This window comes from Ambystoma mexicanum, chromosome 4q (genome assembly GCF_040938575.1).
Source record: "Ambystoma mexicanum isolate Mex_15411 chromosome 4q, UKY_AmexF1_1, whole genome shotgun sequence".
Taxonomy (NCBI): Eukaryota; Metazoa; Chordata; class Amphibia; order Caudata; family Ambystomatidae; genus Ambystoma; species Ambystoma mexicanum.
Genome location: NC_090928.1, coordinates 722,649,830 through 722,675,028, shown reverse-complemented (window position 1 = coordinate 722,675,028; position 25,199 = coordinate 722,649,830). Strand labels below are relative to the sequence as shown.

Genomic DNA, 25,199 nt, shown 5'->3' with positions numbered 1-25,199 from the left:
GCTTCTGCCTGCCTTCCTGTGGCAGACGCGTTGACACCTATGCGCGTCTTTTGCCGTGCGCAGCTTTCCCGTATTCAAATCCATGAATAGGGTTGTTTGCGTGCGTGTGGGCGTTCCGTGTAGTTCTCTGCAGTAGTTCCCCAGTTATGCCTTCTTTTTCACGCGTTTCCCCATTCCACGTGTTACGCCCACTGTTCCGCCCACTTTTGTTGTGTGCCCCACGCTATGTGCACTTTCGCTGTGCGCGTAGCGCACGCCGTTTGATGAGGTGTGCACCCCCGTGCGCCACGCATGGATTTGGAACACAACCAGTGGAAAACACGCGCAGCGCCTTCCTTGAATAGCACATGTGCGCGTGCGCTTGCTTTCTCACGCTTGCGCCACCTTGCGCCTTCTTGCGCTGACATAAATAGCAGATGCTTACCTAGTTCACATATATATCCTCCATAGGGTGCAGAGTTTCATTTAGTACCAAGAGATCATCCTCGATCATGTTCACCAGTTTCACAGTCGCCAACATGATTGAGTGACACCGACCCCACATACAACGCAACCAAACCATCTTTCGTTCATAGTGAGAATTTGATACCAATAAGGGTCCCAAACAAAGGAGCCTTTGTTGGTCAAAATGTGCACAATACATAAACAATTGTTCAAGGGGTTCAGACTCCTTGGCTCCCGTACAAAATCTACAATGCTCCCAGTTTCCCATCTCTTTATACCCTGCCCAATTCCCGATTCGAGATCCTGTGTGTATAAGATCCAGAAGGAATCTCATATGTCCTCCTGGCATTCTTGTCAGGAAAACATGGGATATAGGGCAGGCGTGGAGAGAGAGCATGTCTAAACTTAGCATAATTACAAAATGAGGGATAACCTGTGATTTGGTCAGAATTGCGTGCCCAAACATTCCTAAAGAACCTTGTTTTAGCTTTCCCCAGATACTCAATTAGGTCCGGCCCTCCCGTATTTAGGTTACTCAAAATTAGAGTCATTCGTTTCTTGAATGCAAGGATGGAGCATCGACCTAAAATTCTCAGAGGGAGTTAGATGATGGTGTGAGCGTTTTGTGATACGCATTTAACAGGCGCCAGTCGTGTTTATCTGCCAACGGATATAAGCCCAGTTCATGTAACAAAATAGCGTTGGGCAAGTATCCGGGAAGGCCTAGGACCTTTTTCCATATTTTACCCTGAAGTAGATTTAATGTCCGGCCCAGATTCAGCAAACAAGCATCCAGACTGTAAAGTAGGATGGACTCTACTTTCCTGGTGTAGAAGTGAAGCAGGGGCATTAGAGAATACCTGCAGTATCGAGAAAAAATAATTCTCATCTGGGCAGATAAAATATTGAGCTTGGATTCCAATACTGATCGCCATTTTGCGATAGACATGCCATTTGATATGTGGTAACCCAAATAGATAATCTCATCTGTGATGTTGATAGGTTTGATGTTTACAACGTATTTAAACCTCTGTGGTTTCTTCTTCATCGTGAAGGCAATGATCTGAGATTTAGCCGAATTGATTGTCAGGTTATTGAGCACACAGTAGTCTTGAAATATGTTTAATTTATTCTGTAGCCCAAAGGGTACCTTATCAAACAGATTGACATTGGCAGCAAACACCAACCAGTTCAGACGCAATTTGCCCAGAGTGACCGGAAAGGTATTGCTTCCCTCCCATATTTTCTCGATATCTGCTAGGTATAAGTTAAAGAGAAACCGCTGCCAAATTGCAGCCCAGCTTCACTCCGATTTTCGTGGGGATGCTATCAGATAATTGGCCCTCCGTGTTGATACGAACCCTATAGGAAGTGTTTTGGTGTAGTGCTGCTATTATCGCTACCAATTCAGGGGGAATGCCATAGGACCGCATCTTCTGCCAGAGACGATTGCGCAGAACGCTGTCGAATGCAGCCAATAAGTCTAATGATGCCATGTATATCGTTCCATTGGCCGGGTTGCGGGATCCTGTCAATAAGTGGGCAAGAATTTTAGTGCATTGAGCTGCGTACCCATGACCCTACGGAAACCCACCTGTGCTTTTGAAAGAATTCCAGCAGCAGTAATGTATTTCTCCAATTCGCACAAGACTAAGCGTGCAAAGATTTTTGCCGCAATGTCTATTAAAGCGATTGGCCTGAAATTTACAGGGTCGTTAAAAGCACCCTTTTTGTGGATGGGAATTAGAATTTCCATAAACCACGAGGCAGGAATTTTGCCCGATTGTTATATTAACTGGTAACGGGGCAGTAAGTATCTGGCCCAAAAGTGGGGGTCATCCTTATAAACACAAGGAGGCAGCCCATCGGGCCCTGCCGCTTTTGAAAACTTCAATTGTACTATTGCCCACTTAATATTGTTAAGATCCCAAGGGCAATCAGTTGGTAACTGCATCTGCGGGGTAGTCAACTCGAGCATTCTGTGTTATGCTGCAAGGTCGTATTTTTGTGTAAAGAAATCCTGCCATTCGGAACCAGATATGATGGCAACCATTTGCCTATCCATCTTGCCTGTCGGGTTTCTTAAGGTGTTACAATTGCATAGATATTCAAGCACTTGTTGATTAGCCAGGTTATGGGCGGCATGACGCAACACCTTCAGCTTTGACTTGTAGCGGGCCAAGATTGAATGTATTTCTATTTTATACGCCACTGAGCTATTACAGAGGGACCTTGCCTTCCAAAGCTCGTTATTTTTTAGTGTTTTTAGAGTTGCCACGTCTATGAGATATCGATGTGCAACTTTTGGAGTGTTATTCTCAAGACGTTCATTAGAAAGCTCACATGGTGCTTGTGGATCATCCTTAAATTCAGCTTATTGATTTCCTCCCTGGTGCAAGCAGATGCAAGATCGTTATGTGACACCAGGAGGTCCCTATTTACAAGAAACACCATTTTCCGAGATATCCTAGGATGCCATCTGACAGACAAAACATGCCTGTCACTTTCTACCAATGCCGCAGGCGCCTCAGCTTCATATGGGTCAACTTCAATGTGTAACCTTGTGTTCAGCATCCGATGGTCCCTCAAACACACATTCCAAATGAGGATGGGGTCGAGCAGTCCTGAACAAACCGTTGATGCGAGCACATAGACAATTAAAGACTAGGAGTTCCCACGCCGCCAAGAGGCCTTTAAACTATGGGACGCAAGTACAATTGGGTAGATGCCCCAAGCTTCAAAAAGTTCAGCCCATAGTTTGCCTCTCCTACAAGCCTTTTGTGCATAGAGCTGAGATTGGTAGACCAATTGGATACTGCCATCTGTTGCCAAACAGGAATTGAAATCTCCCCCGATTAGAAATTCCTGATTGGGGAAATCTAGATCGGCTTTACCTAAAATACGATTTAGCTCTGCTATTGCTGAGTCCAAAGAAACAGCACTGGGATTCCAGTAAATAGGCAACAGGAGAAATGCATGTAACTTGGTACCAGTAAACGTCATTTCCACCAATATGAAGGTGTCTGATTTGTCCAATAAAAGTGATGACGCCCTCAGGCTGTTTTTAATGAGAATGGCGATCCCACCACTGGGACGCCCTGAGTAGTGCTGTGGCGCAGGAACACTAAATGCTGTATAGCCATCTAGCACGAGGTCATGAAGGGCCATTGTTTCCTGCAAATAACAAATATCAGGACCATGATGGGTCCCAAACCGTTCCTGCCAGGCGTTAAGGTTTTTCACGCCACAGCAGTTCCAAGAAGCGATTGCAATCCCCGCTGGTTATGAGTTCAAAGTTTCGGCTTTCGTAGAGGCCGCCACTTTAATCAGGGGCACCAACCATGAGAGACCACTAAGTGCCTGCGTCAGCAAGGCCAGTTGATGTAGCAAGTCTTTGGTTTGGGAGTCACATGAAGTCGGTGGCGAACCTCCAACCAGTTCCTTAGGAGCGAGCATGACATAGTCCAAAAAGGACTATGCACTCTCCATATCTCTAAACAAACAAGGCACCAGACCCAGGGTTTGAAAGTCATCTGTGAAGTCCAAAATCAATTTAGTTATTATTTGTGATTGGACTCTACACAGCGCTCTTTGTTATGAGGGGCTAATTTTACCCAATCCATACCCTTAGATGCCAGGTTTCTGAGTGGAGGAATTTGAAAAAAAGAATTCATCAAAAAGGTCCTATTGATCCGTGCAGGACCATTTATGTCCGGATTACTCATCCATCCAAGAATTTGTTTTATCTCCTTGGGGGTCTCCAATAGTGACAACCTATCGTACAGTGGCTCCATAACAGGCGCCTCCCCCGAGGTTTCATCCTCGTTGTTATCGATACTCCCCCTGGCCGGGTCAACCTGTGGGTCTAATGCCCTTGGTACAAACTCCTCGTGCTCTACTTTGCCCAAGGAGCCAGCTTCCTTTCCCACCTGACCTTTTGGCCGACTCTCACCGCTCAGTGCTGGGGGCAAGATCCCACTGTCTTTTTTTGAGAGGGTAACCCGGTCTGCTTCTTCTTGAGGCAAGACCGCCACTTTTTTGCTTTGTATACTTGGAAAGAAGCTGTGTAGCTGGGTTTGTGAGTTACCCTTTAACGGCCTAGGGGGTTTCAAGGATGGCACTTGTACATTGCCACTTTTCAATGCCTTAATCTGAAGATGTTTTTTACTCTCTTCATTCAAGTCAAGGAGATCTAATGCTAGATCATCCATGCTCGCGGGGATTTTACAACCCACTACAAGAGCTGCTTTCTTTTGTACATTGTAGCAGTTCTCTACGTTGCCTTTTTTAGCCGTTTTCTTCTGAACGGTCTTGGCAAAATGTAGGCGTTTCTGGGCCCTCAGAAAGGACTTCTTTGCCTTACGAGAAGTAAAGTACCTTCCTTCTTGGCCTGAGTTTCCCACATCTGTTTCACTCACCAATGGTGGATCCAGATGCTCTAAAGGAGCCTGAGAATCAATAATATCCGTCAAAACAGAGGGGCTATCTGGCATAGGACAGACCTTGATAGTCGACCTCGTTCCTCCATATAGAGTCTCCGTCAAATCGGCAGATTGTGATTTCGAAACCATGTTAAACAATATTTGTTCTACTTGGAGCAAGCGATCGTGTTGGAGTTTGGCTACTTACAGGAGGTCAACAGCCTCCTTACGACAATGCTCAGTGCCCTCGTTATTTACTCCTTGCAATGCATGCAAATATAATCTTTGCGGAGGGAGGGCATTGGAAACCAAGGATGAAACACCTGGTGTAGACACAGTGGAAAATGTTGCCAACATTTTTTCAAATTGGGAAAAATAAAATGCTTTTGATTGCTCCTCAGCCAATATGAAGCCCTCCAATTTGGTGATTTTTTCTTTCATAAAGCCTAGGGAACCCTGCATTTCCCTTATGGAACAATGGGTCAATTCGTGGCCCTTGTCGAGCAAGTTTAGTATCCGCGAAATCACTAGGAAATTAAAGAGATCTTGCGGATAGGTGGCTACAGGGGAATCCTCTGGTGTCGATGCTGATCTTGCGTCTCCTTTGGGAGCAACAAGTCCAACGTCATCATTTCCCAGTGATGATGTCTCCAGTCCGAGGGGCACAAAGGCCCCAGTTGAGTCTGCACAGCCAAGGTGCGAATTCCCACGGCCCGGAGGCGAGCCACCTCCCATTTCCCCAGGTAAACTACCCATGAATTTCTTTCCAGGTTCGCTAGATTCTTTATAGCTAGCCTCCTCAAGAAGATGGAAGTGTACTTGTTCGCAGAAGGGATAGGACCTAGAAACAGGTGTGGAGGGGCCAAGGGAGAGGCGCACGCGTTTACCCAGTTCATTAAAGATTGTAGGAGCAAGCATAGATGTATCTGACACGTGATCAAAACCTTCCTGTGCGTGCATAGGTGTACAATTAATGTCATGCACATGGGAAAGTTCACAATCCACATGTCCATCATTCTCGTTGGCTTCTTGAATCGAAAAGGTAGGTGGAGTTAGGTGTGGAGGCCCGGTCTTTGCCGGTGCCTCCGTTCCAGACAACAATCCCACTGCTTGCGATGAATCCAGTACCCCTTCATGCTCAGGGGGCAAAGACACATCAGCTGTCAATATTGACATTGATAGCAGCGATTTTTTGGTGGAAGGAAGGAGGGACAGGGTGCTGTTAAGCAGTTTATTCCCAGAGTTCTTGCCAGGAACCTTTGAAAGGTTACCTGACTTGTTCCCGCTTCTCAAAGAGCGGCTCATGGTCTACTTCGAGGCTGTACAGAATGTCAATAAAATTTACACCCACTCGAAGTTAAACACCCACCCACCACAAATATCACCACTGTGTGCCTTGGCACTAAGTAATGCTGCTAGTAATGCTACAAAGCGTGCTGCCACAAGCTCTTTTTCTAAATACAACCACCATCACCCCAGTTCTACCACTCCCAGCTTTAAAATTCCTGGAAATGCGGTAAAGTAAATCCTAGGTTCAATGAGCATGGGGATCTGTGGACGCGAACACACCCAATTCCACCCAATTACCTTTTCACTCGTTTATAGAGGGAGATGGGGGGAGTAGTCACTCATATTGCTCAATACCATCCGTACATGACACACGTTCTCACGACTGAATATGGTGGCTTAAATTGTAATTGTTGTCAATAATCGTAGTTTCACAAAGTGCAAGCAGCAATAGGGTGACCCAAGGACCTCATGTAAACCACATACAAATCTTATACACAACCATTCCAATTCATCAGGCTTAAGTATCAAACCCTCCTTTATCAGACTCAAAGGCTCAATGCCCACAGTCATCCATCAGGATATTATTATAATTGACTCCAATTGATGGAAACCAGCGCAATTTCTAAGGCTGTCCTATAGTTGCCAATACACACCGCCTGGCAAAACGGCCCTGGTTTGGGTGTCTTGGATGGTACACCTGTGCACAAGTGGAACACAGGAGTGGAGCTCAAGGGCCCGGTGCACACAGTGGCCCTTTGTAAATAGGCTTTACTGGATACACATAACAGCAAACCGAGAGTTCAAAGGCTCAAGGCTCAAGGCCCGCAGTCACCCTCAGACTAGAAAAGGAGAAAGAAAAAAATTGCTTAAGGTAAGCACTTGATTATGATACCAACAAGGGTTCAACGGCCTTGGGCCTGCAGTCACCCTTTTTTGTGTACTGTCCAAAAAGCATTGCAATCATACCCAGCGGTTGAAGTGCTCTTCGCCCACAGTCACCCACTGAATGGATAACAAGCAAACACTTCCAAGATGTAATTGCCGACACATATGAGCAGAGACCAACTTCCAAAAATACAAAAAGCGTGGCTTGATAACACAACCAACAAAACAGATAAGACTCTGCAACGCCTCGCCTATCACCAAGTACCCACTACACACAGTAGGTGCCCAATCCCATGGGTCCTCCCGGCTTTGATGACTTTGTGGACAGGTACTCCTAGGTGCCCGAAGTGCAACTACCAGTCAGCATCCCATTCAGGGCACGTTTTGCGTGCACACTAGCTGTACAAGTTGTAAATAGCGCGAAAAAACATAGAAGCAGAATCCAACTCCAATGACTCAACCTCGTCACGATCCGTGTGGTGATTCCCTTGCCCAAGACACCCGGGCAGTTCAATCCACAGTGTCTTTGCAGAGTCACAGTACACTCGATCATGTGGTGCTACGTTCATAGCAATGAACATTATGAAGTTGAGAAGGTGTCAAACACAAGGTTCCAAGTTATTAGACAGTTTTTTATCTTACCAACGGACCGGGAGGGACCCCACTGCGCCACTGCACCACCATACACCGATCACACTGCTGACACACCGTGCCACGCTCCGCGCATGCGCAGTGTGTTTGTAGGACGCCGGGCTGATTTCGTGGAAATAGAAAGTGGACTCAGTAAAAAGTTAAATCCAATGGCATTGAAGCTCAATTCTGTCGGAGTGTTCACAGAGGACAAGAAAAGGGATCCTTCCTCACCGGCAACACCGAACATACTGCTGACACACCGCGCCGCACTCCGCGCATGCACGGTGTGTTTGTAGGACGCCGGGCTGATTTCGTGGAAATAGAAAGTGGACTCAGTAAAAAGTTAAATCCAATGGCACATAAGCTCAATTCTGTCTGAGTGTTCACAGAGGACAAGAAAAGGGATCCTTCCTCACCGGCAACACCGAACACCCTGCTAACACTCTTTCATACACTCTTGCCAAATCCATGATTTCCGGAAGTAATAGTGGCTTTTTTAATAGGTGTTTCCTAAAAACTGATGATGTACGTCCTCCGATAATGCGTAGAATAATGGTTTTGTTGCCTGAAAAAGTTCTCAAAGTCACAGTGGGTAATCTTCTTCTGGAGCCTGAGCACAAACTACTGATGGTCTCATGAGGGAGCTGTACTCAGTGGTTAAATTAGTATCTTTTGTAGTCTCTGTTAGGGAATATCACCAATATCCTGTTGACAGCAGCCAACAGCATGGGGTACGTCGTTCTCTCCTGTACGGGATTTGTCTTTATAATGGTTTGTATATCCTTACCCTTCAGATTTGTGAAGATTTCTGCAATGTTGGGTGAACCTTGATCTACTCCTGCTTTAATAAAATCCTCAAACTCCTCCATCCACTCTTCCCATCTGTGGCCCTGGTCATGCTGGGGTAGCAAATAAAATGGGCCTGGTTTCCTCAAGAATGTGCCTCGCGCCGTTGTGGAGAGCGGATTGGGAATCAGTGCTCCTGCCACCACTGGCACCCCTGCGTCCACCTGTGTATTATCCACCATTGTGCTGTTGCCTCAGGTGCCTTGGGCGTCTATGTGACTGCTCCTCTGCTGTGTGCCTGGCACCTTCCCTTGGTACCGGCATCTCCTTCTGCCACCTCCTCGTCTCTGGTTGCCCCTTGAAGTAAGGAACTGTGGGAGTGGGCCCTGGGACCAATTGGCTGTGTCCCTGACTCACTTGCTGTTTCTGTGCATGCTCACTTTGCACATGCCTCTGGCAGACAGTAATATGCCTTCAGGGTTTGTAGTGTGGCCCTAGCCCCAGGCTTGTGCACCTCCGTATCCTTTCAGGCCTTAATGAGGGCAGTGTTCCTCCCTCAGTGTTATCCCCACGCCATTTCCTTACTTCTATGGAGCTGGAGGCTTCTGTTGGGGCCTTGTCCTCTTCACTGCTCCTCCTCCAGCAGATCACAATTCGGGCCTCTTCCCTCCTGCGGCGTCACCACTTCCTTGCTGTGTCTAATGGGCCTCGTCCTCATCCCCTTTCCACTCGTTCGCCTGTCTCCGGCTGCGACGACAGCGCTCGCAGGCCAATTCATCTTAGCCTGCATGTGCTTTGCGTCAGGAGGCTGATTTCCTCTTCTCATCAACCGGTTGTTTTGTCGGCTAACGGGCCCTGGGTCACGAAGACACGGAGCCTATGTCGGGTTAACCTCCTTTATTCTTCCTCTACACGTAACTAATTTCCCTCCCGTTCCCCGCCCCTTCCTCCTCCGTTCTCCCTTCCCAGGATCTCTCAAAGTGATAGTGTTCCTTTTCCCCATTCACAACAATAAGTACATACAATATCACCCAAACCGAATGTTGGCACTCTTTTATCGACCTTGGAAGGATGAAAGGTTGAGTTGGCCTTGTGCAGATCACACACAGATTGCAGTAGCAGGTGCTCAACCCGCTGAGCTATCTTACCGGCTGACCATGTATAGTAAGCTTCTTCCTCATATGTAAGGATTGGTTGCCCAATATTATTGGCAAAGCTCTGCACGTGACATCCTTATTCCTGCAGGAGTAGTTGACATGGTTGGAATACTTGGATATGGCATGGCAGATCATATTTCTAAATGAAAATAATTAAACTGAGAAATGACACCAGAGGGGACTCATGAGCCATGATGTAGCTATATTTATACTTTCTATATAGCACTTCTTAAGGTTGCCACTTTTATATGCACTCCTAATTTTGACACCTAAGTGCACCAAGGCATAGAGAACAATGGTGATTTCCCAGGATCACACAATATTGGCTATGTCGGGAATCCAGCTTTCATGTTTCCGAATTAAACACTGGGGCCTTCAACAGTTTGACACAAATATACCACACATCCTTACAAATCCCATACCAATATGAATTGCCACATCAAGCAAACCTGCCAAAGCCCCCTAACCCCAAATATTTATTGTGCAATGGGTAGACATGATTACCATACCTTTGATTGTTAACCTGGGGGCAGCATGTACCATATCCTTCATTGATGTGTGTTGTCTTTCAGAAGTACATCTTCCAGGGAATCTTCCCACCCATCAGACATTGTAGATTTCCATTGGTTAATTTTTCTGTGAAATAACGAGTGCTCATAAAGTAAGCACACAAGGTTACAGAAACACGTTAAGCAAAACGAGCATGGTTCACCTTTAGAGGAGAAATTTCCACAACTAGGAATATGCATATCTTCAAAGGTTAATGAAGGGAAATAGTCAGATTAAAACATTGCAAATACATCTGTGTTATTCTACCAAGTAGATGTTCAAAAGCAAGGAAGGACACGTGCAGTGAATTAAGATTTGAGAAGTTGACCAGCTTAATGAAACAAAGCACACTTTCAGATTTCAATATGAATAATGAACTGTATTTAGCTCATATTTCATTTTCACTCATGTAAAATCATGCTCCCAGGGTTCTAGGCAGCTGTTGCACTTGCAGCTTAACTCCATTGAGTTGTGTCCGTTCAAACTGATGTCCACAAGGTGAGAATTGCCCTGGCACGAGGGCCAGGAGAAATTACAGCTGCTCGTTTGTGAAGAAGAGAAGAGTCACCATGTTTGGATGTGGCAAAAGAGGGAAATGTGTTACGCTCACCTGGTTCCACGGGGACGCCACCCAGCAGTTGGGACTCAGGTATCCTTCTCTGCGGTTCCCAGGTGTGACCAGCGGGAGGGTTCTGCCTGGAATTCAGGTGGGCAATGTTCAAGACTGGGCAACTGGGGTAAACAGTCTCCCACCACCCCGTATACCTGCGGCCTCACTGGACCTCTCCTCACCTTGTTTTTAATGCAGGTGTGTTCTCCGTCCTGCCTTCTTGGCAGGGGCGAGTTGTGCTTGGTGGGCGTTTGCGATCGAGTTACTTCACTGATGCCGGCCCGCTTGGAGTCCTTCAGGTAGGTCTTATTGCTGTGCTATATTATTGTCCCTGCATGCCTTTTTGGTTTAACTAATGTCTTTTCTCTTCCTTAGGTGCGCGGAAGCCCAATATGTGGCATAGACTGAATTGGGTCTTGCTGGTAAGTAATGGCGTTTTTAGAGCACCTTGATGCGGTGAGTAGGCGCTAAGCACAGAGCTAAGATGCCTTGCCTCTTGCTAACCTGTTGTCTTGTCTTCCCACAGGCCGCAGTGCTCACCCGGTGCATGGAATTCCTGAGGCGATGCTGGTCGAGGAGCAGCTTGCGAGGTTTTCAGCACTGTTCATTAAATTGTAAAAATGTCTAATGCCTTGTTTCTTTCAGATCCGTCGGTTCGGGAGGAGCGCTGGTTCCAAGATGCTGATGTCAAAAGCCGTGGTACAGCTAACGAAGAAATTACAGGTAAGCTGCTGCTAACAATGTCCTTTTTCTCCTTCACAGATGCTGTTCTTCCGAGGTTCGCGGGTGCAGCTGAACACAGTGAGGGTCACGTTGCAGAATTGCAAAGTAACGCGAACCGTGTTATCCCAGTCGGGGGTGGTTTACATAGCTTCAAGAAAGTAGTCCAGGTAAAATAGTTCCTATGGTACCACACCCAAAAATACTAAACCGCAGAGCTTGGTTCCAAGGAGCCAAGCTATGTGGATGCCTCCATGTTGATTGACACTGAAATAAAGTAGTTCCCAATACAAGTCCTTTATCAAGTATGAGCCTGGCGCCAAAGGCGCCAGGACTGGCCCCAAGAAGGCCTAAACCAAGGATGCCTGGTTTTAGTGGAGACCCTTCCTGGCTCATGGGCATGCCAGGGGGTCTTCTGGATGGGGGTCGTAACAAAATGGCTCAGCAAATGTGGTGCCAAGAGACACAGGAAAGTGCTGGGGGACAACATCCAGGGCATCACCAAGCCCACCAACTGCTGCCTGACCTGCCGTGGAGGAGTCAAGTGCATCTCCAGCCTTATCTACAAGGAGGCCTGGGGTGTGCTGAAGGTCTTCCTGGAGTACGTGATACGGAACGCCGTAAACTACACTGCGCATGCCAAGAGGAAGAAGGTCTCTGCCATGGATGATGACCTGAAGCGCCAGGGATGCACCCTCTACAGATTATGGGGTTGAGCACACCCACAGCACTTTGAGGTGCATCACCACAACACCTGTCAGATTAGAGAGCCGGCCACCAAAAGGAACAAATCATGGTTCACTTCACATTGTCTACAAGAGCTTCTTCAAAGCACGAGGCCTGAGGCAGCTGCCCCACCTGCTACTCCCCCCGACCCCCTCTGTGACAGTCCTGCCCCCCTCCATGGCCGTCCTGCTGTGATATTTAAGTTGGTTGTAGAGAGGTGTACTGTTCTGTTTGATGTGCAGGTGGATTACATTTCTGTGAGTGTCTTAGTTGGTCTGCTTATAAATTCAGTATATTAGTGCAGGAAGATTTGCACATTTTATGGTGAGAGAGCAAGGAGCGCAATCATGGTTTAATTCACATTTCAATTTGCTTGGGGCAGATTACCGTGTGTCACTAGGGAGCAAAATACCAGCATTGCACAAACTCAGCAAAGGCAGCTGCATAGCACTGGGCAGTACTCCAGGGATCAGATCACAGCATAGCTTCAAACAACGAGGGACAATATAGGGCACAAACACAGCAAAAAGTACAGTGTGGTGGGGTACCAATCGCAGGTTTACAGTGGGACACCAGGGAGCAAAAACAACTGTACGGACTAGACTACAGAGGGACAGCATTGGCAAATGTTACAGAATAGCACATCCTACAAGAGGGACACAGTGAGAGAATTCCTGTGGGACAACAGGGAGCAAAACCACTGTATAGTACAGACTACAGTGGGACCCCGGGGATAAAAACAAAGTATAGCACAGATTAAGGTGGGGCACAAAATTACAGTATAGTATAAAACACATTACGGTGGGTGACAAAATCATAGTATAACACAATTGAATGAGGGATTGCAGGGAGCAAAATGTAATTCTAATTGTGGGATACTAAGGGGCAGAATACCAATATAGTACAAACAAGTAGGACACCAGGGAGTAAAATGCAACTCCAACTGTGGGATACCATGGGACTGAATTGCACAAATTAACCAGGGAACTAAATCATTGTATAGCACTATTTAAGGTGGGACACCAGGGAGCAAATTGGATTATACCACAAACTACAGTACGGCACCAGGCGGCAGCGTAATTGTGGGACATTAGGCGTCGACATAACAGTATAGCCTAAATTGAGCTGTGGACCACTATGGAGCAAAATCATTGTATCATTTAAGATGGGACACCCTTGGGAAATGTAATAGTGGAACGCTGGGAGGCAAACTTAAAGTTGGTCGTAGTCCTTTCCCTGTTTTAGAGCAGTCTAAATCCAGGTCAGTAATTATTGTACATGTGCTACAGGGCAAACAGACATCTCCCTTTGTATCACTTAGATGGATCATCCAGTATGCACCAGCTTGCAGCTTTGTAAAAATAAAAGCACACTTTCAGTCTTTAGGGTGGATACAAATCAATTTAATTCAAATTTAGTCTTGATTATGAATTGCTTAATCTTTGTAGATATCAATTTGTGACCTCTATTAATAGGTTGTAGTCACCGTTTGAATAGTAACAACAGTTTGTCTGTGGTTTTAGGGTCGTGTTTTCAAAACTTATTTCAGTGGAGTCTATTCTGTGACCAAGTCTTTATAAGACCTTGACATTTTCTCAAAGCTTTTACAGTATAGTCTTTACAAAAACTCTACACATGTTTCTCCACTGTGGTTTCAGTGGATCGTCAGGAGGGTTTACTTTAGTTGTAAGCTTTGTCTAAAGGAAAATGACAAAAAGGAAAAACACATTTTTGCCATAAATCAAATGTAAGTATGATAGGTTTTATATATTTTAGCTCAACCGAGTACTAATTTATGCTCTCAGATGTCATCATAAATTGTGACTCAAAAATTAGAGATAACTCACCCTTTGAAGAATCCTTTATATTTTTATAATGGATTTGTCTTGACGTTTAGATGTAGATCACGGTTTCCTAGTTTTAAGGTAGCCATGTAAATGTATACATTTGTTTCAATTAGCGATATCCTTAGTAGGATAGGGGATGCATTGCAGTATTTCTATGAAATTCGCTATGTTTCTAGCTAATAGGGACGTAACTTACCTGTATTGGTGCTTTTAAGAGGATTCAATTATCCCATGGAAGTAACAAATTCGATCCGCGCTTCTGTCCGTCAATTCAAAATGTAAGAGCATATACGCGTCCACGCATTGACATCATCACATTGTTATACGCAATGACGTCATTGCGGCAACAGCAAAATGGCCATCTTGAATTGGGCTAATTGTTACCTTTGTCTATATAGCATTAGCGATATATACGCTAAGGCTACAAATTATCATCACAAATGGTACAATCTTGTGAATGTACAATTAGATTGTGCAATAGCTGCTAACATGTATATGGGGAATATTAAATGAAAATTCTTGCTGGTTCTTAGGGAATACACCTTGAGGGTTCCAACATGTTATACATAATTGATGTTAGTAGGTATTATTGCAACATTGTTACAAGAAATTACACATTTCATTGTCCTGATGTAAACCATAGTTACAAGTATCCATTAAATTGATCAATTTTGCTCCTTTTCTTCTTAAAGGTAGTTCCTTATTTCCACCTCTGGGTGGTATGCTGACTTTCTCAATTCCAAAGAGAAATATCTGGTCAAGGGTATCTTTTTTAAAACATCTATTTATTAGCATGTCAACAAATACAAATCACATCAATATAATACAAGTTTTTTTTAGCAGAAGCATAAACACATTGTTCAACTACATTCCTGGTCAAGGGTATCTTTTGAATGTTGCATGTGAAAATGGTTGGTCATCAGGTATTTGGGATCCTGATTTTTCATGGCTCCCAGATTCTCCATTATTGTTTGTTTGAGAGGGCTTATTGTGCTCCCTATGTATAGATTTTCACACATTGTTTGCCATATACCACACATTTAGAGTTGCAATTGAATAGCTGCAAAATCCTTTTTTAGTTTTTCCATTTGGTAACACAATTATGTCTTTCCCAAACATTTGTAATCGCCCTGGGGTGGCTTTTGATTCCACATTGTCCTTATTTTTTTCGGACCTTGCATAAGAGTGAAATAGCTGGGGCTGATTATATTTTTGATTGTCGGAGCCCTACGAAATGTCACTGTTGGTTCCTTATCCAAATAGTTGTTGATGTCTTGATCAAATTTGAGTATGTACCAGTATCTGTTCCGAATTTTCCTCATATTTTGTGCATCTAAACTGTAGGTTATTATTCTTAATTTTACGATTCGATTCTTGAGAGGTGTCTTTGGTCTTGTTGGTAAGTAGATCCCTTCTAGTTTTCTTGTTAGCTTTATTGAAGGATTTCTTTAGGTTTTTTTCGTCACAGCCTATTTGCCTGAATTTATCCATCATGTGATCTGCTTGTTTTAGGAATTCCTCTTTGTCAGTACAGTTTCTTTTTATTCTGAGCAGCTCCCCAAAGGGGATATTCCTAATAATGTGACATGGATGGTTGCTGTTTGCACGTATTGATAGCGGTCACGGATTGAAGCTGATATCTACAAAGATTAAGCATTTCATAATTGAAACTCAAGACCAAATTGACTAAATTTGAATTAAATTGATTTGTAACCACCCTAAAGACTGAAAGTGTAATTTCTTTAAAAAACTGCAAGCTGGCGCATACTGGATGACCCATCTAAGTGATATAATTTGAAATAATATTGGGCAGCCACAATATTGGGACATTCACTTTGCTGACCACTAAAAAATACCTAGATATCTAAACTGGACTCGCCAATCTGGTTGATCATTGTCTGCAACCTCTCCTATATAAGACATCTCCCTTTGACCTGGCCTTTTATTGGTTGTTGGGCTCACCTGACCTATGGCACCAAACTGGCTGCTCCAGGCTGGCTGGGGGTTGTGAAGAGGGTCTGAACTGGGGTATACTTGGTATGTGGAGAATGGAAAGGTACTATGTAAAGTGTCCTTATGTAATGGACACTCCCGTCCCCTGCACACCTTCCTAGCTGTCCTAGCTGAACTAGTCAGTCAAAACGTAATGAATTAAAGTGGACATTCTTAATGCTATGTGTATCTCTGATAATACATCAGTTATTTCTTATTGATATGCTTAGTTGACATTATGTTAATAGACACACAACATCTGGTACACTATAAATATATACATTTTTGTATCAAAACAAATTAAAAGAATGAGTTCTATGCATTTCGGGCTGTGTCCTTCCTCAGGAGCAAATATCTTTGGCAAATTTCTATTGCTTCCAATTGTATGGCATATCTGTAGAGTAAGTACTGTAAGGAATTCATGGTAGCAACAGTAAAGACAAGTGATCACAGTTCAAGGCTGTTTATTAAACTGTATAAGCGGGTTGGAAAAACGCCTAGTCTAAACTTAAATCTAAGATGGGAGCAAGCTACGACCATCAAATAATAATAAGGCAGTCCTAGTGGTGTTGTGTCAAATACAAGGGTCTATACTAAGAAAAACCTATTGCCAATCCTTACAACTAAATACCAAAGAGTGTGGGATCATGTTCACAAGAAAGAAAGAAGTGTTTACAAGTGATCATTCAGGATGTGGTAGCCGGGGGTCTCCCTTCCCCACGTTTTGAGCACAGGACAAGACGGAACTCCTGAGCACAGCACACGCTCGAGCTTTCCCAGCACGAGATGACAGTTCCGCTTCTCAGATATCAAGAACTTCGGTGGTTAAGTCTCTTGCCTCTGTGGGCCTGATGTTTTCCAAAATAATAAACAAAAGTTCTTTCCTGCTTGTACGTTGGGTGATGCCTTTTCACCCCTGGATCCCCCTCTTCTCGAATGTTAGCCTCCCTCCGCCTGGTTCACTACCGCTTTCCTTAAATCAACTTCGCTTATGTTAATTTTAAATGTTAATGGATATTTGTACCACGCACTATCACCACCGGAGTGGTCGCCTGGTGCTCTGGCGGATCTGAAAAGGAAAAGGGTTAAGCGGGGGGGGTGAGTTAGTGGCAATGAGCGAGATAAGTGCAAGAGAGCAGTGATGTGCTGTTGGCAGCTTCAGTTCGGTTAACACCATTCGCTGAGCCTGGGGGTGCTTTCCGGTCAGTAACCATCGCGTGCTGTTGTGCGAGGCTATGTGTGGTTTGTTTTGTTGTTGCAGTGTAGTGAAGTTTGTGCGGTTTGTTGTGCTTTAGGGTTGTGGTTGTGTTTCAATTGACTCTGAGTGGTGTATGCAGAGGGGTGAAATTGTTAGTGGGTCGGTTTTTGGCCTCGCTATCTAGAAGTGATATGTGCTAAGTTTCCACTTCCTTTTTTTGATGTTGCACGTGGATATCACTGAATTTGTATCTACATCCGGCATTGGCTAATATTCACAATCCTGTCCATATGTGACGCACGCCAATATTCACAATTGTATCCCAATGTGGTACTTGCTAGCATTCACAATTCTAGCTAGAGGCGATGCAGGCTAATGTCCACAATTCTATCTAAGTGTGGCCATTGCTCTCATTCACAACTCTGTCCCCCTGCGCCCATTTTGATCTCATTGTGCTTTTTTCATCCAGCGTGTCCCTCGTGGCCTCGGCCGCCGCATTGCAGTACTCCCCAGCCTAGTCCCGCCCCTGACCCTCATTGGTTAATCTATCTGTGGGTGTTTCTTGGGCCTAACCCTGTGTACCACAGCACCCTGTGCCATTTCTATCTTGGCAAACAGGTGAGCTTGAGTCTGGTGGTTCCGCTGCCCCCCATTTTTATCTCATGGTTCTTGTTTTATCTAGTGTGTCCCTCTCGGCCTCGGCGTCCGCGATGCAGTCCTCCCCTGGCTAATCCCGCCCTCGGCCCTCATTGGTTAATCTATCCATGGGTGTTTCTTTGGCCTAACCTTGTCCACCCCAGCTCCCTGTGCCATTTCCACCTTGGCAAACAGGTGAGCTTGGGTCTGGTGGTCCCCCTGCACCCATTTTGATCTCATGGTGCATTTTTCATCCAGCGTGTCCCTCGTGGGCTCGGCCTCTGCGTTGCAGTCCCCCCCTGCCTAGTCCCGCCCCTGGCCCTCATTGGTTAATCTATCTGTGAGTGTTTCTTGGGCCTAACCCTGTGCACCCCAGCTCCCTGTGCCATTTCTATCTTGGCAAACAGGTGAGCTTGGGTCTGGTGGTCCCGCTGCCCCCCATTTTTATCTCATGGTTCTTGTCTTATCTAGTGTGTCCCTCGCGGCCTCAGCCTCTGCATTGTAGTCCTCCCCTGCCTAGTCCCGTCCCCAGCCCTCATTGGTTAATCTATCCGTGGGTGTTTCTTGGGCCTAACCCTATGCACCCCAGCTTCCTCTGCCATTTCCAGGGGAGGAGCAAGTTTTGAGTTATTTTTTAAATTTGGTCAGGGAAGGCTCATTGCACATGTTGGCTGGAGTGAGTTCCAGAGTCTAGGAGCAGCGACTGGGAAACTGGCCCTCCCTGTTCTAGTATTCTTGAAGAAGGGGATAAATAAGTGTGTATGGGTGTTGGATCTAAGTGTTCTGGCTGTAATTTTGTGGGTAAAACAGTGGTTGAGATAACTGGGGGCATTGCCGGATACACATTTGTGTGTTAAGGTTAGAGTTTTATGAAGTATCCTGGCTTGAATGGGTAGCCAGTGTGCCTCTCGCCTGTGTTGCGATATGTGTTCCCTCTTGTATGTCTAGTGTTGCTCTAAGGGCTTTATTCACTATGAGTTGCATTTTCATTATGCTTTTTTATGAGGTGCCTAGTAGAAGTATGTTACAGTAGTCTATCTTGGCCAAAATCAGCGCTCTGGCGAGGGTGATGCTATTTTGGGGAGTGAGGAATGGCCGACTTAGAGTTATAAGTTTAGCCGTGTGAGCTGTAGTTGATGCAAGTGCACTAATATGTTTGCACATGGTCAGGCTAGAATCTAAATACACACCTAAAGTTTTGACTTGGTTAGATATTTTAATGTGGGACCCATCTATGACTATGTTTGTGTAATGGGGGTGGAGTTTGCCAAGTTTGGTGGGGGAGCCTACTATGAGGATCTCTGTCTTTTCCACGTTTAGACAGAGGCTGTTTATTGCCATCCAGTTCTGGATAATGGAGTACATTTTATCTACCCGAATGGTGTCCTGTTCAAGGTTGCCTTTTATTGGTATGAGTATTTGTGTGTCGTCGGCGAAGTTGGTGCTATTTTGGGGAGTGAGGAATGGCCGACTTAGAGTTATAAGTTTAGCCGTGTGAGCTGTAGTTGATGCAAGTGCACTAATATGTTTGCACATGGTCAGGCTAGAATCTAAATACACACCTAAAGTTTTGACTTGGTTAGATATTTTAATGTGGGACCCATCTATGACTATGTTTGTGTAATGGGGGTGGAGTTTGCCAAGTTTGGTGGGGGAGCCTACTATGAGGATCTCTGTCTTTTCCACGTTTAGACAGAGGCTGTTTATTGCCATCCAGTTCTGGATAATGGAGTACATTTTATCTACCCGAATGGTGTCCTGTTCAAGGTTGCCTTTTATTGGTATGAGTATTTGTGTGTCGTCGGCGAAGTTGGTATAAATTACCCCCATTGCGTCTAGGGCTGCAAAGAATAATTTAGTGTACGCGTTGTATAGCGTGGGGGAGAGGCAGGATCCTTGGGGGACTCCCAGTGGGACTGAGATAGGGTCTGCTGCTACTCCGTCCCCGTCTAGATGAACTGTCTGCGAGGAATGATTTAATCCAGGCTATTGCTTTTTTGGAGAAATGCAAGCTGTTGGTTAATGTTAGGCAACGTTTAAAGTCAATCGCTGCAGATAGGTCAAGTAATAACAGTATGCATAGTTTACCAGAATCCCTGATTGCATCCATCTGATTTTTTAGATCTAGGAGAGCTGTCTCAGTGCTATGTCTGGGCCGGAAACCTGATTGTCTTTCACCTAACAGTTGGTTGTTTTCAAGGTGGGCTTGGAATTGGGTAAATGCAATTTTATCTATGATTTTAAGGAGGAAAGGGACTGTGGTGATGGGTCTATAATTAGTGTGTATGGTGGGGTCTAAGGTTGGTTTTTTGATTAGTGGGGTTACCCAGGCTTCATTGATGCTGGTAGGGATGGTATTAGTGTTGGATGAGGCATTTACGAACTTAGTGATTAAGGGTGCTAGAGTGGGAACTCAGTCCTTAACTAATTTGGCTGGGAAGTCATCTCTTTTACAGTTGGATGGTTTAATTGAGTCAATTGTTTTTAGAACCTGATCCTCAGTTACCGGGGTGAACTGGAAATCTGGCACATTGATTGTGTATGTGGGTGGCAGGGGCATTAGCTCTATGGTGGTTGTAAGGAGTTTTCTCTGTGAGTCAATTTTGTTTTGAAGGGTGTTAATTTTGGAAGCTAAGGCATCTCTGATTATGATATGATATGATATGGCATTTATAACGCGCCTATACACAAGTGTTTCAAGGCGCGACGAGGCAAGGGAGGGGGAAACAAGGGGAGACAGAGAACGATCCTACTAGGCCAGGTGACGTTCAGATCGTGCAAGTGCATGGGAAGGGGAAGGAGGAGAAGTGCGGGGGGTAGGGGGATGAGGACAGTGCAGTACAAGGGATCAGAGCAATAAATAAATAACAATAAATAGAAGTAGGCCAGCAGGTGGCAAGTGAAAAGGTAAGTGCAGAACATCCGGTGGTAAGTGCAGAAAGTGGGACCGTAGGGATACAGAAAACCGTCACCAAGTGCGGGGGTTGCCAGGAAGGCAGTGCAGGAGTGCTACTGGCGGGGGAGTGGACCTGGGTCCGAGGTCAGATGGTGTCCCGGTAACCAGTGCAGTTTCCGTGTCAGCCAGGTAATCAGCAAGGGAGAGAAGGAGAAAAGGCGGACGCAAAGAGAAAGGTTTTGAGGTGTTTATGGAACCGAAGATGGTTCTCCTTAAGTTTTAGGGAGGCAGGGAGGATGTTCCAGAAGAAGGCCCCAGCCGAAGAGAAAGATCTACCACTAACTCATTGCTTGGAGAAGCGACTGACCCTGAGGGAATTGGAGGCAGATGAGCGAAGAGTTCGAGAATGAAGGAATTTAGGAAGAGAGAGTTCAAGTTATTGAGGCCCCAGGCCCCAGAAGGCCTTGTGGACGATGCAGAGGGTTTTGAACTTAATCCTCGCAGCCACTGGGAGCGAGTGCAGAGATTTCAGTCCTGGAGACATAAGATCCCTGGGCTTGACGCCAAGGACGAGTCTCACAGTTCTGTTCTGGATAAATTGGAGTGGGCGGAGAGTAGAAGCAGGCAGATTTAGAAAGAGGCTGTTGCAGCAGTCCAGCATGGAGAGAACCAGAGCTCTGGAGACAGTAAGCTTCTGGGGGAAGGAGAGCTGAACAATGCTTTGCTGTTGGAGGTGGCACTATTGAAACACTTATTCAGTGAGTTGGCCTTTTAAGTATATCATTCTTGTTTGTAGCTTTTTGCTATTAATTGAAGATCTCTTTTGGTTTCGAGGGTGGTGTCTTTTCTGGCTAAGTGAGTGCTCTTTTAAACCACATGTTGCTGAGCTTAAGTTTGGGGAGCTTTAGTTTGTAGGGAGCTACTTCATTAATGGCGGATTTCAAGCAGTTGTGATACTGATCTGCTATGGTTTCAGGGCTGTCATTAGCTGATAGTTGTGTATTAATTAATTTATTCAGCACATGAAGATTTTCAGGAGTGAGTTTTCTAGTATTTCTCTGAGGGGTCTCCGTTGTGCTGATGTTGAATATAATGAGGGAATGGTCGGTCCATGACAATTCTAAGATGTCTTCTAAGGGGACTGTAGTGTTCAGTGTGAGAATCCAATCCAGGATTCGTCCTTTGGAGTGGGTTGGGGCATTGACAACTTGATTAAATTGCATTTCGAGGAATGCATTGTGGAAAGGGTTGACTTTAACGTCTAAGGGGTCATTGAATCCCAAATTGATGTCTCCTAGCAGGCTAAATTCTGCGTTTGGTATAAGGGTTGGTGAGATTAGTAATGGTAGTTCTGTGTCTGGATTTTTGGCGGAGCCTGGGGCTCTGTATACTATTAGGAAGTTAATAGTTGTTTTGGGGTTAGTAGTTAATATAAGAGCTAAGAGTTTGTAACCTGAGAGGGTTTCTGATTTACATTCTCTAATTTGTAGTGAGGTTTTGGATATAATGGCAACACCTCCTCCGGTGGCCTTGATACGGTCAGCTCTAAGTAGTGTATAGTCTGTGGGTATCGCAAGTGTTATCAGTGGTCCTGATGCTGGTTGGAGCAGGTCTCGGTGACTACTAGGAAATCTAGTTTGTACTCCAGGATGAGATCATGTATATCAGTGGCGTGTGCGCCTAGGGACCTTACGTTGAGGAGCACACCCTTTAAAGGAGCTGTTTCAGGGGGACTATGAGGTGTTTGGGGGGTGAGTGGTGGTGTAGGGTGTGGAGTGACGCATTGAACTAGTGAGTGGTTGTCTTTTACTTTAGGGTGTAATAGCGTGTTGGCAGTATCTGTTCCTGATACTATTTTTCTAACTGTATTGCAGGTGTGGTGGGATGGTGTATTATTCTTGAATGTGCGAAAGCTGAGTCTTATTTGTCGTGAATATCCTAGTATAAGTCTTGTGTGTATATGAATAGTGTGTGTTCTAGACGAAAGTCTAGTGTGGCATGGTTGTGCCTAGAATAGGCATGGATGATTGTGTTAGTGGTGCCCTGAGGTGAGGCATAGTGAAAGCTGGTAGGTTGGGCAGAAATGGGGTGGGGCATGGTAGACAGTGGTGCCTAGGGCAGTGTAATCGGGCTAGTCCCGTGCCTATTTGTATAAATGTGCCCTGGGAATAAAATGTGTTGTTGTTGGCTTTGGTACTCAGCATAGTGGAATGCTGGTAATATGTAGTTGTTGCCGTTGTGCTAGTGGGCTGGGTTGGTTTGCTGTGAGTGAGTAAAGCTAGTAGGGGTGCTAGTGCAATGAATATTATGCCTAGTGTCTTATAAAAACTGGAGTTTCTTTGGCATATATTGCTTATGGCCATTATGGATTGAGCTGAAGATAAGATCAGATGACAATGGCAACTAGTCAAAGGGTTAAGGCATTCGTGCCAGCAGATGTAGTGACTAATGTTTAGTCTCAGCGTATTTAGCTATTGCTCATGCATGGCTGTTTAATACAGTGTATAATATAGAATTTAATGCAACGTATAATGTAGCATTCGGACGTACTGCTGCTTATGATTCCTTCTCTGAAGGTTTCACAGGTCTGGTGTCGGAAAGGGCAAGGTTGCTTCTCTCCTTGTCACCCTTATGGTTCTCGCCATTTTTCTTCTCCGCTTGAACTGCCATACTTGGATAGATGAGTCGTTGTGAGGTCTTCCTTGCTCGTATTGTGCTCTCGTGCTCCACCTTTTATCCCTGTGGGGAAGGGAAAGGGCCGTCAGGTGTGTGTGGTTCTGGTCAATTGCCTGACTTTGCCTGACCCTTGTGTTGTTACATGTCAGGCAAGCAGCTCTGGTGTTAGTCTGTTGTCTTTCCTGGTGTGCGAAAATGTTCATGTCAGAAAAGGATGGGTAGAGTGTTTTTGTATGGGGAAAAGGTTTTGTAAGAAGGAGGATACCGCGTCTCGCCCCTCGGTGTCCCACATCCACTGCTTGAGGACCCCCATCCAGGTGATCCACCCTCACTGGTCCACCCCCAGGAACCTGTTCCAATAGCGATGGCCGTGTCCTGGCCACTTGGATGACAGATCCCCGAGGACTAGTCAGGGAGACACCTTCAGGTTTCTCACAGTACATAATAAACATGTTGTAAAGCAATATATGTATTTCAAATATCTACATTTAGCTTAGTAGCATACTCATCATTGAGGACTAGTTTGTTTACTCACCTGGTTGACTTCCGTGGCGAGAATGATTAATGCGATTCCTTATTTGTTGTCCAAGTCCGTTAGCTCCATGGAACTCAGTAAAGGTTTCAACTCGTACCTATCACAAATTGTCATAGGTTAGTTCTCTGTTTTACTAGTCTACCCAAATTCATTGCATATAGTGAGTATATATACCCAGATACAATTAACTATCTTAAAGCCAATAATGCTGAATAGCAGCAGTATTGTGAGTTCATCTGAAGTGTGCAGACTCCAATGCTGCAATATATAATAATCTATGATATACTCTAATGTTGCAAGATCGGTAACCAAATATTAGAAATCAAATATTAGAAATTGTCTATACAATGGGGGTCATTACGAGGTTGGAGGTAATGGAAAAACGATGCTGGTAAAGGATTACCGGCATCCCATACCGCTCTGGGCTATTCCGACCTAAGGCCCCGGTATTAGAGGCACCGATAACAACGGTGCCTTTAATAGCGGCCAGGGCGCAGGCACGCGGCCCCTCAAGCTGGCAATACCGGTATGCCGCTAATGGGAGGACATCACAAGTCAGGCGGACATGTAAATACCGGCATCATGAAGGCGCTAATAGGAGATACCGGCATGCCGGTAATACCGGCATCGCGAACCACCCGTAAAATGCTATGTACAGTGTTCCCAACTGCCACAGGTGCACACAATCACCACAGGTGGAGGAAATGGAGTCTGGGCCAGCACAAAGGAGTACACCCACACACCACACCCCTTCCCACACCAAAATGATTCCACTAGTAGTAGCAATACTGGGGCTGGAGGACATGCTTGCATTGCTACACCAGCAACAACAACAAAAACAGCAGTGGTGCCTGCAGGAGGAGAAGGAGGGTGAGACAGGCCCAGCATGCCCCACCAGTGCAGCCAGTGGTACCACGCAGGCAGCCCCCAATCCCTCGCATCAGAGCCAGTCCATTCAACTTAACCCCTGAGCAGATCCACATCCTGTACCGTCTGGACCGGGACACTATCACCACTATTGTGGACATGATACACGACGACATTGTCAGCCTCATTGAAATACGCACCACCATCCCCCCTCTACTCAAGGAAGGGTTGGTGCTCCACTTCCTTGCCACAGGCACCTACCAGCACACAGTGGAGCACATGCATGGCATATCACAACCCTTATTTTCTCGCATGCTGAACCAAGTACTGG

General features: G+C 45.4%; 1 long non-coding RNA gene across 1 annotated transcript in view; it reads right to left on the bottom strand.

Moving 5' to 3' along the window:
- LOC138467963 (uncharacterized) overlaps nucleotides 1-7,933 on the bottom strand; it is a 64,978-nt gene extending 57,045 nt beyond the window's left edge. Inside the window, exon 1 of the long non-coding RNA XR_011268174.1 lies at nucleotides 7,683-7,933. This is a non-coding gene — a long non-coding RNA (uncharacterized lncRNA). The remainder of the gene's footprint in view (nucleotides 1-7,682) is intronic.
- Nucleotides 7,934-25,199: the final 17,266 nt, after the last annotated feature.